We start from the raw sequence: 15,830 nt of genomic DNA, 5'->3' as shown, positions 1-15,830 counted from the left end.
TGAAGAAGCAAACTAAAGTAGTCATTCCAATATCGAATAAAACTGATTTTCACCCAAAGGTCATCAAAAAAGATAAGGAAGGACACTTCATACTCATCAAAGGAAAAATTCACCAAGATGAACTCTCAATCAAATATATCTATGCTCTAAAAACAAGGGTACCTACATACATAAAAGAAACCTTACTAAAGCACAAAGCACACAATGTACCTCACACAATAATAGTAAGAGATTTCAACACTCCACTCTCATCAATGGACAGATCATGGAAAGAGAAATTAAACAGAGACATAGACAGATTAAAAGAAGTCATGAACCAAATGGACTTTAACAGATATTTATAGAACATTTTATCCTGACACATAAACATATACCTTCTTCTCACCACCTATTGGTCCTTTCTCCAAAATTGCCCATAAATTGGGCACAAAACAGGCCTCAACAGATACAGAATGACAGAAATAATCCCATGCATCCTATTAGACCACCACGGGCTGAAGTTGGTCTTCAATAACAATAAGGAAAGAATACCCACATATATTTGGAAGTTGAACAATGCTCTACTCAATGATAACCTGGTCAAGGAAGAAATAAAAAAAGAAATTAAAGACTTCTTATAATTTAATGAAAATGAAGGTACAACATACCAAACTTATGGGAAACAACGTAAGCTGTGCTAAGAGGAAAACTCATAGCTCTGAGTGCCTGCAGAAAGAAAGAAGAGACAGCATATGTCAGCAGCTTGACAGCACACCTAAAAGGTCTAGAAAAAAAGAAGCAAATACACTCAGGAGGAATAGAAGGCAGGAAATAATTAAACTCAGAGCTGGAATCAACAAGTAGAAACACAAAGGACTATAAAAAGAATCAACAGAACCAAAAACTGGTTCTTTGAGAAAATCAACAAGATAGATAAACTCTTAGCCAGAATAACCAGAGGACACAGAGAGAGTGTCCAAATTCACAAAATCAGTAATGAAAAGGGAGACATAACTACAGAATCAAAGGAAATTCAAAAAATCATCAGATCTTACTACAAAAGCCTATATTCAACAAAACTTGAAAATCTGGAGGAAATGAACAATTTTCAAGGCCAACACCAAGTACCAAAGTTAAATAAGGAACAGTTAAACCATTTAAACAACCCCATAACTCCTAGAGAAATAGAAGCAGTCATTAAAGGTCTCCCAACCAAAAAGAGCCCAGGTCCAGAAGGGTTCAGTGCAGAACTCTATCAGACCTTCATAGAAGATCTCATACCAATACTATCCAAACTACTCCATAAAATTGAAACAGATGGAGCGCTACTGAATTCCTTCTATGAAGCCACTGATACTCTTATACCTAAACCACACAAAGACCCAACAAAGAAAGAGAACTTCAGACCAATTTCCCTTATGAATATCGATGCAAAAATACTCATTAAAATTCTTACAAGTCTCTGCTCCCAAACCACGTGGGAGAGAGACCTCACTGCCTGGTCAGGTGGGCACTCCTGAGGCTGCAGAGCGGAGGAGACCACCAACACTGCCCACCCTTGCCCACATCCCTGGCCCAAGAGGAAACTGTATAAGGCCTCTGGGTTCCTGTAGGGGAGGGCCCAGGAGCGGCAGGACCCCTGCGCCTGAGACACCACTGGAACATGAAGGAAACAGACCAGATAAACAGTTCTCTGCACCCAAATCCTGTGGGAAGGAGAGCTAAAACTTCAGAGAGGAAGACACGCCTGGGAAACCAGAAGAGACTGCACTCTGCACACATACCTCAGACGCCAGAGGAAAACACCAAACACCATCTGGAACCCTAGTGCACGGACACTCCCAGAAAGGGAGGTGCAGATCTTCCTGGTTGCTGCCGCCGCAGAGAGTTCGTGGGCAGCAACCCGCGAGCAAACTTGAGCCTCGGGACCACAGGTAAGACCAATTTTTCTGCTGCAAGTGACCTGCCTGGTGAACACAAGACACAGGCCCACAGGAACAGCTGAAGACCTGTAGAGAGGAAAAACTACACACCCGAAAGCAGAACACTCTTTCCCCATATGGCTGAAAGAAAACAGGAAAACAGGTCTACAGCACTCCTGACACACAGGCTTATAGGACAGTCTAGCCACTGTCAGAAATAGCAGAAAAAAGTAACACTAGAGATAATCTAATGGTGAGAGGCAAGCACAGGAACCCAAGCAACAGAAAGCAAGACTACATGGCATCATCGGAGCCCAATTCTCCCACCAAAATAAACATGGAATATCCAAACACAGCAGAAAAGCAAGATCTAGTTTCAAAATCATATTTGATCATGATGCTGGAGGACTTCAAGAAAGACGTGAAGAACTCCCTTAGAGAAACACAGGAAAACATTAATAAACAAGTAGAAGCCTACAGAGAGGAATCGAAAAAATCCCTATCCTCAACAATAAAAGGACTTCAGGGGGAATCACTATCCCTGAACTCAAGCAGTATTACAGAGCAATAGTGATAAATACTGCATGGTATTGGTACAGAGACAGACAGATAGACCAATGGAACAGAATTGAAGACGCAGAAATGAACCCACACACCTATGGGCACTTGATTTTTGACAAAGGAACCAAAACGATCCAATGGAAAAAAGATAGCATTTTCAGCAAATGGTGCTGGTTCAACTGGAGGTCAACATGTAGAAGAATGCAGATTGATCCATGCTTATCACCCTGTACAAAGCTTAAGTCCAAGTGGATCAAGGACCTCCACATCAAACCTGATACACTCAAACTAATAGAAGAAAAAGTAGGGAAGCATCTGGAACACATGGGCACTGGAAAAAATTTCCTGAACAAAACACCAATGGCTTATGCTCTAAGATCAAGAATCGACAAATGGGATCTCATAAAACTGCAAAACTTCTGTAAGGCAAAGGACACTGTGGTTAGGACAAATCGGCAACCAACAGATTGGGAAAAGATCTTTACCAATCCTACAACAGATAGAGGCCTTATATCGAAAATATACAAAGAACTCGAGAAGTTAGACCGCAGGGAGACAAATAACCCTATTAAAAAATGGGGTTCAGAGCTAAACAAAGAATTCACAGCTGAGGAATGCAGAATGGCTGAGAAACAGCTAAAGAAATGTTCAACATCTTTAGTCATAAGGGAAATGCAAATCAAAACAACCTTGAGATTTCACCTCACACCAGTGAGAATGGCTAAGATCAAAACTCAGGTGACAGCAGATGCTGGCGAGGATGCAGAGAAAGAGGAACACTCCTCCATTGTTGGTGGGATTGCAGACTGGTACAACCATTCTGGAAATCAGTCTGGATGTTCCTCAGAAAATTGGGCATTGAACTGCCTGAGGATCCAGCTATACCTCTCTTGGGCATATACCCAAAAGATGCCCCAACATATAAAAAAGACACGTGCTCCACTATGTTCATCGCAGCCTTATTTATAATAGCCAGAAGCTGGAAAGAACGCAGATGCCCTTCAAAAGAGGAATGGATACAGAAAATGTGGTACATCTACACAATGGAATATTACTCAGCTATCAAAAACAAAGACTTTATGAAATTCGTAGGCAAATGGTTGGAAGTGGAAAATATCATCCTGAGTGAGCTAACCCAATCACAGAAAGACATACATGGTATGCACTCACTGATAAGTGGCTATTAGCCCAAATGCTTGAATTACCCTAGATGCCTAGAACAAATGAAACTCAAGACGGATGATCAAAATGTGAATGCTTCACTCCTTCTCTAAAAGGGGAACAAGAATACCCTTGGCAGGGAATAGAGAGGCAAAGATTAAAACAGAGACTGAAGGAACACCCATTCAGAGCCTGCCCCACATGTGGCCCATACATATACAGCCACCTAATTATACAAGATGGATGAAGCAAAGAAGTGCAGACCGACAGGAGCCGGATGTAGATCGCTCCTGAGAGACACAGCCAGAATACAGCAAATATAGAGGCGAATGCCAGCAGCCAACCACTGAACTGAGAATACGACCCCCGTTGAAGGAATCAGAGAAAGAACTGGAAGAGCTTGAAGGGGCTCGAGACCGCATATGTACAACAATGCCAAGCAACCAGAGCTTCCAGGGACTAAGCCACTACCTAAAGACTATACATGGACTGACCCTGGACTCTGACCTCATAGGTAGCAATGAATATCCTAGTAAGAGCACCAGTGGAAGGGGAAGCCCTGGGTCCTGCTAAGACTGAACCCCCAGTGAACTAGACTGTTGGGGGGAGGGCGGCAATGAGGGAGGGTTGGGAGGGGAACACCCATAAGGAAGGGGAGGGGAGAGGGGGATGTTTGCCCGGAAACCAAAGAATTATTATTAAGTATTAAATAAATTTAAAAAAAGAAGTACAAAATCTGACACATTTATATAAAGAACATGTGGAAAATAATTTGGAGATAAATTTTTAATCATGTTTATTCAGTTTTGAAATTTTGAGCAGTAAGTATAATTTTAACATTCCATTTTCGCCAAATGCCTGTCAATTTTTGTTAGAGGGATTAAAAGGTTTAATTATGTACAATTTACTACTATAAATTAAAATATAAAGTATAAAATAAAAAAAAATTCTTACAAAACGAATGCAAGAGCACATCAAAGCAGTCATCATCACGATCATGTAGACTTTATCCTATTTATGAAGGGATTGTTTAATATATGGAAAACCATCAACATAATGCACTATATAAACAAACTGAAAGATTAGAACCACATGATCATTTCATTATATGCTGAGAAAGCATTTGACAAAATTCAACACCCCTTTATGATAAAAGACCTGGAAAGAATAGGAATTCAAGACTCATACCTAAATATAGTAAAAGCCATATACAGCAAACCAGTAGCTACCATCAAACTAAATGGAGAGAAACTTGAAGCAATCCCACTAAAATAAGGGACAAGACAAGGCAGCTCTCTCTTTCTCTACTTACTCAACATAGTTCTCGAAGTCATATTCCAAGCAATCAGACAACCAAAGGAGATCAAAGGGATACAGTTTGGAAAGGAAGAAGTCAAATATCACTATTTGCAGATGATATGATAGTATATATATATATATATATATATATGTGTGTGTGTGTGTGTGTGTGTGTGTGTGTGTGTTCCCAAAAGTTCCACCAGAGAAGTACTAAACCTGATAAACACCTTCAGCAAAGTGGCTGGGTATAAAATTAACTCAAATAAGTCAGTAGCCTTCCTCTACACAAAAGAGAAATAAGCGGAGAAAGAAATTGGGAAAAAGACGCAATTCATAATAGTCCCAAATTATACAAAATACCTCGGTGTGATTTTAACCAAGCAAGTGAAAGATCTGTATGATAATAACTTCAAGCCTGTGAAGGAAGAAATTGAAGAAGATCTCAGAAGATGAAAAGATCTCCCATGCTCATGGACTGGCAGGATTAATATTGTAAAAATGGCCATTTTACCAAAAGCGATCTACAGATTCAATGCAATCCCAATCAAAATTCCAAACCAATTGTTCACAAGTCAGACAGAAAAATTTGCAAATTCATCTGGAATAACAAAAAAAACCAGGATAGCTAAAACTATCCTGAACAATAAAAAGACTTCCAGGGGAATCACTATCCCTGAACTCAAGCAGTATCACAGAGCAATAGTGAAAAAAAAAAAAAAAACAAAAAAAACAACAACAACAAAAAACAAAAACAAAAACAAAAAACTGTGTGGTATTGGTACAGAGACAGACAGATAGACCAGTGGAATAGAATTGAAGACCCAGAAATGAACCCACACACCTATGGTCAATTGATTTTTGACAAAGGAGTCAAAACTATCCAATGGAAAAAAGATAGCATTTTCAGCAAATGGTGCTGGTTCAAGTGGAGGTCAGCATGTAGAAGAATGCAGATCGATCCATTCTTATCACCCTGTACAAAGCTTAAGTCGAAGTGATCAAGGACCTCCACGTCAAACCAGATACACTCAAACTAATAGAAGAAAAAGTGGGGAAGTATCTTGAACATATGGGCACTAGAGAAAATTTCCTGAACAAAACACCAATGTCTTATGCTCTGAGATCAAGAATTGACAAATGGGATCTGATAAAACTACAAAGCTTCTGTCAGGTAAAGGACACTGTTGTTAGGACAAAATGGCAAGCAACAGATTGGGAAAAGATCTTTACCAACCCTTCAACTGATAGAGGGTTTATATCCAAAATATACAAAGAACTCATGAAGTTAGACTGCAGGGAGACAAATAGCCCTATTGAAAAATGGAGTTCAGAACTAAACAAAGAATTCACAGCTGAGGAATGCCGAATGGCTGAGAAGCACCTAAAGAAATGTTCAACATCTTTAGTCATAAGGGAAATGCAAATCAAAACAACCCTGAGATTTCACCTCACACCAGTCAGAATGGCTAAGATCAAAAACTCTGGTGACAGCAGATGCTGTCAAGGTTGTGAATAAGGAGGAACATTCCTCCATTGTGGGTAGGATTGCAAATTGGTACAATGATTCTTGAAATCAGTCTGGAGGTTCTTCAGAAAATTGGACATTGCACTACCTGAGGACCCAGCTATACCTCTCTTGGGCATATACCCAAAAGATGCTCCAAAAAATAACAAAGATACCTACTCCACTATGTTCATAGCAGCCTTATTTATAGTAGCCAGAAGTTGGAAAGAACCCAGATGTCCTTCAACAGAGCAATAGAGACAGATAATGTGGTACATCTACACAAAGGAATACTACTCCACTATCAAAAACAATGACTTTATGAAATTCATAGACAAATGGTTGGAAGTGGAAAATATCATCCTGAGTGAGATAATCCAATCACAAAAAACACACATGGTATGCACTCATTGATAAGTGGATATTACCCCAAATGCTTGAATTACCCTAGATGCACAGAACAAGTGAACCTCAAGAAGGATGACCAAAAAGTGAATGTTTCACTCCTTCTTTGAAAGGGGAACAAGAGTACCCTTGGGAGGGGATAGGGAGGCAAAGTTTAGAACAGAGGCTGAAGAACGCCCATTCAGAGCCTGCCCCACATGTGGCCCATACATATACAGCCACCAAACTAGATAAGATGGATGAAGCAAAGAAGTGCATGTTGACAGGAACCAGATATAGATCTCTCCTGAGATACACAGCCAGAATATGGCAAATACATAGGCAAATGCCAGCAGCAAACCACTGAACTGAGAACGGGACCCCCATTGAAGGAATCAGAGAAAGGTATGAAAGAGCTTGAAGGTCCTTGAGACCCATATGAACAACAATGCCCACCAACCAGAGCTTTCAGGGACTAAGCCACTACCCAAAGACTATACATGGACTGACCCTGGACTCCAACTGCATATGTTGCAATGAATATCCTAGTAAGATCACCGGTAGAAGGGGAAGCCCTTGGTCCTGCCAAGACTGAACTCCAAGTGAACGTGATTGTTGCTGGGAAGGCTGTAATGTGGGGAGGATGAGAAGGGGAACACCCATATAGAAGGGGAGAGGGAGAGGTTTGGGATTGTTGGCCTGGAAACCGGAAAAGGTAATAAAAATTGAAATGTAAATAAGAAATCCCAGAAGCACTTGGTAAACACCTTCTTTGATAAATCCGTGGTTGTCTTAAAGCAATTCAAAGAGGAAGCTGGTGCACTTTTAAACTCACAAGCAAGAACAGCAAGAACAACACGGCCATGAGAGGTACAAAGCAACCACAATACTGAGGTTAGTTGGTCTCTTGGCTACCTTATGCTACAAATAATGTTCTTAATATTTTTTAGGGAATTACGCAACACAGTTTGTATTAAACTTATAGGACGGATTATCTTATTTATAGAACATACGTTTCCTATGCCATCTATAAGATACAACATGGAGAGGTTAAACTTACATTCCTATATATGTGCAATGAATGAGCACCAAGGCCAGGCCACCGTGCAGGCCATATGTGTCCCAGTTATGTTTCTGGGAATCAGGGAGCCAAAAAGAAAATAAGAAAAAGAAATATTCAATTTAATAAATATGGAGAAAAAAATCTCAAAGACTGTATTTGCTGTTGCCCACTTTCTGCAATTAGGCTACAACTACTCCAACAAGACCACACCTCCTAATAGAGCCACTCCCTATAGTTCAGGAAATCAAACATGTGTGGGAGCCAAATGTATTAAAACCAGTGCATTCCATTTCCTGACCCTCATAGGCCTGTAGCCATTGCATAGTTCAAAATTTGTTTTTTTCCATTTCAAAAGTCCCCATAATCAATCACAGTTTCAACAATGTTTAAAAGTCTAAAACTTCAAAGATTTTGGAGATTAATGTAATCTTTTATATGTAATCCCCTCTAATACCAAAATCAAAGAACAAATCACATAGGCTTGAAATTCTCAAAAATTTCTTCAATAAGTGTTCTCTTTTCTCTTTTTCATTGGATATTTTATTTATTTATATTTCAAATGTCATTCCCTTTCCTGGTTTTTCCTCCACAAGCCCCCTATCCCATCTCTCTCTCCTGCTTCTTTGAGGATACTCCCCCACCCACCCATCTACTCTGGCCTCACCTTCCTAGTATTTCCCTACATAGGGCATTGAGCCTTCACAGGACCTAGAGCCTCCCTTCCCACTGATGCCAGGTAAGGCCATCCTCTGCTACATATGCAGCTGGAGCCATGGGTCTCTCCATGTGTATTTGTTGATTGGTCATTTAGTCCCTGGGAGCTTCAGGGGCAGGTGTCTGATTGGTTAACATTGTCGTTCTTCCTATGGAGTTGCAAACCCCTTCAGCTCTTTCAATCCTTCCCCTAACTCTTCCATTGGGGTCCCCATGATCAGTCCAATGATTCAATAGTAAGTGTTCTTAAACCTTTTAATCTCTCTTCTACCAAACACCCACCAAATGTAGTACAAATACAAGGTTAATAGGGCATATGGGATTGTGGATCTGTCTGAACACAGTTCTTTGGGGGTGATTCTAGTCTTCATTGTCAGGATATCATCAGTTCAGTACATAAATCAGCAGTGGTAGCTTAATCCAGAAGAAGCTGAGAGATTCTGTCAATCGGCCAGAATCTCTGCAAACCATAAGAAACTGCCAAAATATGAGAAATTCTTTGGTGCCTTTCCCTCTGTGAAGTCATGACAAGTAATGGTCAGGGAATAAGGCAACGTGAACCAATGCCAGAGTATCATCAGTGAAGACCAGTGTGAGGAAAGTACGATGAAGACCAGCAAAGAGTATCAAGGCAAACTAAGAGCAGAGCATAATCCACTGTTTTTTGTTTGATATGTATAGCTTTTGTAAATATCACATGTCCTTTCAAGTGTCTGTTCCAGCAAAACATCACATGCCCGTTTTCCAGGCACCGTCCAAAAAAACACCACATTTTAGTTCTCAGGAAAACACTCTCCCATAAGACAGTTTCCAGAAAATAATCACATGTCACAACTGAGTTCCCAAAGAAACTAGAAAATTTCACTTTAAAAAGTATATACTTTCAACATCATATGATATGCGTTTTCATTCCAGAACTTTACAATAAAAAGATTCTAAACTAAAGCAAGACCAAAAAAAAAAATGCTGAGAAACTTTCAAACTCTTAACCTCCATGTCTGATATCCAATTCCTTTCAGCTTTGTTGACTGTGACACAATTTTTTCTCTTGGGCTGTTTCCACTCCATAGGAAAAGTTATTCTTATTTCACACCTGTGGCATCCTGAATATCTTGGAGTCGCCAAGGCAACTCGAAATTTACAGATTCTTGATGCAATGTTTGGGGTCTGCACATGATTGTCGGGCCTTCTCAAAAGGGCTGTGTAATTTCTCCAGCTATGCCTTCAGTAACACTATAGGCAGTGCTAACTCAACTCCACTATTGCTGCTATTCTAGTTGGTTATTTTATGGTACTGGAAAGTGGGATCATCTGTTGCAACTAGAACAAAATTTTATCAGATTTTAACGAAAGTCTGTCAGAAGCGCTTTCTCTCTCTCTCTCTCTCTCTCTCTCTCTCTCTCTCTCTCTCTCTCTCTCTCTCTCTCTCCCTCTCTCTCTCTTCTTCTCTCTCTCTCTCCCTCTCTCCCTCTCTTTCAGAGCTGAGGACTGAACCCAGGGCCTTGCTTTTCTGCATGAACCCTTAATGTGATTCTTTCACATTATCAGGATTCAGCTGCCAGCTCAATGTCTGTCTCTGAAACACAACTTATTTGTGTACTACAAAAACACTTCCCAGTGGATTTCACCTCAGTGATGGTAGTCTCTTCTTAATCACCACTAATTTCTTAACTCCAGGAAACAAGGAAACTTGACCCACTAACCCTTGTATTATTGACTCAAAAGCCAGAACCATACATATACAGCCACCCAATTAGACAAGATGGATGAAGCAAAGAAGTGCAGACCGACAGGAGCCGGATGTAGATCGCTCCTGAGAGACACAGCCGGAATACAGCAAATATAGAGGCGAATGCCAGCAGCAAACCACTGAACTGAGAATAGGTCCCCTATTGAAGGAATCAGAGAAAGAACTGGAAGAGCTTGAAGGGGCTCGAGACCCCAAAAGTACAACAATGCCAAGCAACCAGAGCTTCCAGGGACTAAGCCACTACCTAAAGACTATACATGGACTGACCCTGGACTCTGACCCCATAGGTAGCAATGAATATCCTAGTAAGAGCACCAGTGGAAGGGGAAGCCCTGGGTCCTGCTAAGACTGAACCCACAGTGAACTAGTCTATGGGGGGAGGGCGGCAATGGGGGGAGGGTTGGGAGGGGAACACCCATAAGGAAAGGGAGGGGGGAGGGGGATGTTTGCCCGGAAACCGGGAAAGGGAATAACACTCGAAATGTATATAAGAAATACTCAAGTTAATAAAAAAAAAAAAAAAAAAAGCAAAAAAAAAAAAAAAAAAAAAAAAGCCAGAACCACGTGGCTAAGGGGCCAAGTTCTGCTATTTGCTGTGTCTGAAACATGGGCTCCTTGTAAATCTGCAGCCGTTTTCTGTTATCAATGATTTCTATTACTGCCTAAGCTTGGCTGTCCAAAATCTTTCCTATATGCAGTGTATAAACTCAGAAACCTCAATGCCTCTGTCTCCTGAATACTGGTATAAATATACTGAACAAGGGCTTGACCTAAGCTTTTTTTTTTTTTTAACCTGGAACTTGCTTTGTGTACACAGGCCTTGAACGCAAAGATTGTCTTGACTTTGTCTCCTGGGATTAAAGGCCTATATCCCTAATCCTGGAACTAAACTTTTCTTTAATTCATTTTAAGTTCTAGATTAAAGTTTCTTCCAGATATAGTCAAGTTGACAACCATTGTAATCCATCCCTTTTCTATTTGACACACAATCCTTATGTCTTTATGTCCAAAGGAAAACAACAACTAGGTCATAATAATGGCTAGCATGATTTAACTGCTTGTTCACCTGCAAACACATATACTTAATTAGGTGGGACTGCGCTCCAATGTCTCGAGTCCCTTAATTGCATTTAACATCCGTGAATACAGCACTTAGCTTCATTTCATGTCCTGGTCACCCTTTAATCATTGAACCACATATGTTGTATTCTCATTTCAGTTTGCAATGCTTGATCAAATGCTGTTCATAAGAGTAAACCACAGGACACAGTCTATGCTAGGTTTCTTGAGACCTCTTTTATCAATGTAATTGATATGAATTTCTTCATCCTTAGCCTCGGGTAGACAATTCAGGCAAGGGCAAAAGTTGCTACATTCTTTAGCAAAATATCACAAGAATGATCTCTATGCAACATAGTAAAATTCTTCTACTCTGAAACTTTTCAAACTGAGCCAATGGAATTCAAATCACTTAAGGTAAAACTTTGAAATGTTCTTCCTAGTTTGGTCCTGCAGTCCTCTTATAAAGATTTTACTTCTTTCTTAACCCAAAGTCCTCAAATCCATATTCCTCCCAATAAAAGAATTGTCAGGTCAGGTCTATCACAGCAATATCCTACTCCCTGTAATCAACCTCTGTTTTTTTTTTTTTTTTTTTTTTTTTTTTTTTTTTTTTTTTGCTGCAATGATATACCACAATGAAAGCAACACTTATAAAGGAAAATATTTAGTTGGGACTGGCTGGCTGGCTGGCTGGCTGGCTCACAGTCAGAGTTTCTTTATATAAGCATGATGGTGGGAAGGATGGCATTATGCAGTCAAACTTGGTGCTGGAAGAGACAAGAGTTCTATTTTGTGATCTGAAGGCAACAAATAGGAGATTCTGTTTCCACACTGGGCAGAACTTGAGCATAAAAAATTCAAAGCCTACAACACAGTGACACGATTCCTGCACAATGCCACAGCTACTCAAAGTAGACCATTCTTCCTAATAGTGCCCCTTACTTATGGGTTAAACATTCAAACACATGAATATCCAGGAGTCAATGCTATTTAAAACTACAATATAAGGTTGGTAACATATTTTATTTTGGCTAAAAAATAACAAATCGAGACACTACTTAAGAGAAATAAAAATTATTATCTCTGGAAGCCTTGACTTTATTACAATAAATAGAGTGTGGTTTTAATATCTTATTAGTGTAAGAAAAAAATTCATAAAAATGTACAATCTACCAATTTGTTTATCCTAATAAGAGGTAAACCTATATGTATCCACTGTGTAAATAAAAGATGTTTTCCAGTCCTACAGATTCATATGCAAGTAGTAATATGTATAGCTTGACATCTATATATGATACATATGATATATATATATATATATATATATATATATATATATATATGATTTGAAATGACTTGAGAGATCGCAAAGAGGGTTGTTGAGATTTGACAGGAGAAAAGGAAAGGAAGATTACAATCTCAAAAAATAAAATAGTAAAAACAGAACAAGCAATTAAAATTTATTTCTGCATTTCAATCAAATTAAATTATCTATGTGCATTGATTAATTATATGAAGTATTTTAAGAAATGTAGCAGATGCTTAATAAAATTATATAATAAAGTTGAAATTTGGGAAAAAATTTAATTTCAATTTAAATAAAATTTATATTCACTGAACGTTGTTAGTTTTTATTGATAGAAAAAATGAAATGGTTGTGTATGTGTGCAAAAACAGAGAAATCCTATCTAGCTCTGTAATATTGATCATAACTCTGTAATGAGTTTCTTTCAGATTAATCAACCTGAAAGAAATACTCACATTCAGAAGCTTATTAAACATAAAATAGAAGGAAAGTATATGGTTTAGTGAGAATTTAAATTTAAATGAGACTTTAGAAAAGTGAGACTTTTTCTAAAGGGCAACCATATGACAATTAAGTTAGATATTTCAATAAAATTTGGGCCATAAAATTATGGTTTAAAATTTTTTGGAAATTAAGGTTTTAAAATGTTTACATGAAAATATAAGTGCAAAAGACAGGCAGAAAAGCAAATAAAGGAATGTGGAGACAGAGAAAGGAAGACAGCTCTAGAATATTCAAAGATCCTACACTCAAAAACATATAAACTAGTTCAAAGAAACAAAAATTGTAGACTTTACTGTAAATATTTAACGATCTTATAAAACGTATTGTATATAGTAAATAATGGAAGTATGAGATTTAAGTAAAAATAAATCAAATGGGAAATAATGTATTTGTTTTCCTTGAAAACTTATTTGAGGCTCTCAATAAACAAAGGAATCACTTCCTATTTTATACTTTTACAAAACTTTTATTTGGTTCTTTGTGAATATTATGTCATATAGCCCAGTTCCACTGAAATCCTCTTCCCCTGTACCTACTACCCACCATTGAAACTTCCCCCTCAACAGAGGAAATAAATAAATAAAAATATCATTGTGGAAGTTTTAGCATGTCACAATGCTTCCCACAATATACCCTTTTGTCCGAGCTTCTTTGCTTGAAAATTTTCATTACAATGACTTGGTCTGATAAGATGTCTCTGGTTTCTACCACTCTATCAATACTGGAACCTCACTGTGACTTCTTTCCAATATCCCGTTGTTTCCCTGTGTCATGGAGATCCTGTAAATTTCTTTCTGTAGGACCAGATCCTTCATGAACTGTATGAGGTAGATTTTGGGGGTGAACCAAAGCTCTCCTGTTGTCATAGATAGCAAGGTACAAGAGAATAGAGGAGGGCATCTCTTCCTTGTTTGTGCAACTGCCCAGCAGACAAAAAGGAGGAAAAACTCTCTTTTTCTCAAGACCCCAGGTTCAAGTGTCCAACCCACCTCCAGGGATGAGGGTAAAAGGAAGGGATCGCTCTGCCAGAGATGCAACCACGCTGAAGACAAGAAGCAAGGCTCTCTGGCTAGTCCACATTCACACCTTTGGGCTAATTCACCAGCAACTCAAGTATGCAGGGTCAGGTTTACTGTGCTAAAAAGGTGAGGTGCAGGACACATTCTAGCAGGTGCTGCTGCTGGTAAGCAGCAGATCCAGTTCTTCTGCTCTCACGACTCTAGGGCAAGGTCTCCTACCTGCTTCAGGTAGGGGTTGAACAAGGATCAGGGTATCACTCTATCATCCACGCCGCCCTATGTGAGAAGATTGGTAGGGACAGCTCTCCTGTAGTTGCATCCTCAGGATCGGATCACTTTCACCTTCAAAGTGAGGGGCTGCTTTCTGGAGTACTGCATCGGGCTAGGGGTGAGGTCAAGTCTCCTGTCATTATGCCTCAGGGACAGCTCTCCCAGAATGCCCAGGTGAGGGGTAGTGCCAGTTCTACACAGCTGTCAGGCATCAACATGTCCCAGGGAAGCACTCCGACCGGGAACTTCTGCCTGGTCTTTGGTGATAACATATACTCCTGCAGTTGCAGGGCCATGGAACCCAGACATGGCCTCTGATGGCAACAGAGCCCAGGACCTCACCAGGAAGCATCATGGGCTACTCACATCACTCACTACCTTGAGTCTCCAGTTTTGCCTCTCTTCATTGGACGGGCATCCTTCTGTTTCTCTTTCTCTTCCATTTCTCCACCATGTACTTGCTCCTCTTAATGACACCCAAGGTCTCAGAGTTAGTGGGGTCATTTCAGGATTGCTTTGTCATGTTTGTGCATTATGGTGTCATAATAGTAGCCCTCTAAGACTAGCTCTTTGACTATGCCCCTTAGCACTGGTCTCATGGTCATCTGAGACTTGATCTCTTCCCAACCTACCCATTTGGTCCCTTGTGAGAAGGATGTTTGTTTTCTTAGGCTCACTCTGCTTTGGGGCCCAGTGTTCTAGGAGGGTTCTTCCAGTCTGCGCTTTGTTTCCCTGCCCAAGAGACCGGACTACTAGTGGTCAACTCAGGCCAGATCTCTCTCTGTTCAGGTCCCCTGTGCTGGACTGGTTATTTCAGACTCACTTTAGACTACTAATCATTCAGATGTTCATAGGTCAGAACACTGAACAAAGACATAGCATCTTTTCCCTCTTCCAACTACTTTTTCACATGTGACATAGCATGCACTTCTGAAATGCCTTTAGATGAAGAGTGTTTCACGCAATTATTTATTAATGTGTAATTTATGGGAAATTTTCAGGGCTTCTGCACAAAAAATTATTGCTTTTGAATATGGTAATTAAATGTTAAATGCAAAGTTTAATGAAGACAGAAATGGTGACATTTTTGGGACATATTTGAAGCATCTAGCTCTTTCACAATTGAAGATTAAGGATCACTGGTTACTGTTGTTCATATATACCACAGAAATAAATTTTCAATCATATAAAAAATAAACATGTTTGGAGCTCACATACAATTATGTTCCTCATATATTGGCACTACTTATGATTGAACATAATCATTCTGCTCATATAAAAAAGGTGATAGAAATAAACTTCTTGAAAACAGAATGAGTAAGACGATAGGCT

The 15,830-nt window shown here is 39.4% G+C and overlaps 1 long non-coding RNA gene and 1 other non-coding gene across 3 annotated transcripts in view; both read right to left on the bottom strand.

Moving 5' to 3' along the window:
* The window catches only part of LOC102547864 (uncharacterized), a 38,389-nt gene extending 23,401 nt beyond the window's left edge, over positions 1–14,988 (bottom strand). Inside the window, exon 1 of one of the 2 annotated variants that reach the window (XR_015638400.1) lies at positions 14,877–14,988. This is a non-coding gene — a long non-coding RNA (uncharacterized LOC102547864). Of the gene's footprint in view, positions 1–14,864 lie in introns of both variants that reach the window. The other variant, XR_015638401.1, reaches the window with a different exon arrangement.
* Positions 14,989–15,319: 331 nt separating this feature from the next.
* LOC120097252 (small nucleolar RNA SNORA17) lies at positions 15,320–15,450 on the bottom strand. The gene has a single exon (XR_015639209.1). It is a non-coding gene; the product is annotated as a small nucleolar RNA SNORA17 (small nucleolar RNA).
* Between the last annotated feature and the right edge of the window lie 380 nt (positions 15,451–15,830).

The sequence above is a fragment of the Rattus norvegicus genome, chromosome 15, assembly GCF_021556685.1.
Source record: "Rattus norvegicus strain SHRSP/BbbUtx chromosome 15, alternate assembly SHRSP_T2T, whole genome shotgun sequence".
NCBI lineage: Eukaryota > Metazoa > Chordata > Mammalia > Rodentia > Muridae > Rattus > Rattus norvegicus.
The sequence above is the reverse complement of the archived record's forward strand: the minus strand, read 5'-3'. Positions and strand labels throughout refer to the sequence as shown.